The following is a 1,000-nucleotide window of genomic DNA, read 5'->3' on the forward strand; positions in this document are numbered from 1 at the left end:
GTGCACCAGTGGGGTCCCTCGGCCTGGCCTGCGGGGATCGGGCCAAAACTGGCTCTCCAATGTCCCCCAAGGGATCTCAGATTGCGAGAGGGCACAAGCCAGGCCGAGGGACCCCACTGGTGCACAAATCTGTGCACCAGGCCTCTGGTTTTAATATAAATGGCCACCATAATGCAGATTTAAAGTGCAATGCCACTAGTAAGACACAGGTCTCTTCCTCAACTTTCAACAAGCAGCAGCCCTACTGCAGAATAAACACTGGAATGTACTGAGTAGAACTGAGTTCTATTCCTAGCTCTAACATATGTATATTAGCTATAAGCCTTAGAAAGGCCTTTGTGTTTGGGTCCTTTACAATATACACCTATACAATATAAGAGTTGGTTTAGATTAGGGTTTCTCAAACTTCAGTCATTCATGTACCACCTGTGTGGTTATTTAATAGTTTTCTTTAAATTGGCTCATTTTAAAATCTGAAAATTTATTTTAACCTCATCATAAGGTTCATGAATTATAGGTATAATATTGCTAAGTATATTTTTCCTAACATACATTAAAATAAACATACAACTATTCAAAATACTTGACTGGCCCTAGCAAGTGATGCTCAATGGTTTGGGCATCGTCTGTGCACCAGCAATTGCAGGTTCAATTCTTGGTCACAGGCATATGTCCAGGTTGTGGCTCAATTCTTGATAGAGGGCATGCAGGAGGCAGCCAATCAATGTTGTGCTCTCACACCAATGTTTCTCTCTCTCTCTCTCTCTCTCCCTCCCTCCCTCTAAAAATCAATAAAAATCAATAAACTATTCTTTTTTTAAAATCTTTTAATATATTTTTATTGATTTCAGAGAGAAAGGAAGAGGGAGAGAGAGATAGAAACATCAATGATGACAGAGAATCATTGATCGGTTGCCTCCTGCAGGCCCCCTCCTGGGGACCAAGCCCGCAACCCAGGCATGTGATCTTGACCGGAATCGAACCCGGGGCCCTTCAGTCC

The 1,000-nt window shown here is 42.6% G+C and overlaps 1 protein-coding gene across 4 annotated transcripts in view; it reads right to left on the reverse strand.

The window, feature by feature from the left end:
* MIOS (missing oocyte, meiosis regulator, homolog (Drosophila)) overlaps positions 1-1,000 on the reverse strand; it is a 33,017-nt gene that overhangs the window by 27,429 nt on the left and 4,588 nt on the right. The gene's annotated exons all lie outside the window — the stretch shown is intronic.

Source organism: Myotis brandtii, unplaced genomic scaffold (assembly GCF_000412655.1).
Source record: "Myotis brandtii unplaced genomic scaffold, ASM41265v1 scaffold48, whole genome shotgun sequence".
NCBI classification, from domain to species: Eukaryota; Metazoa; Chordata; class Mammalia; order Chiroptera; family Vespertilionidae; genus Myotis; species Myotis brandtii.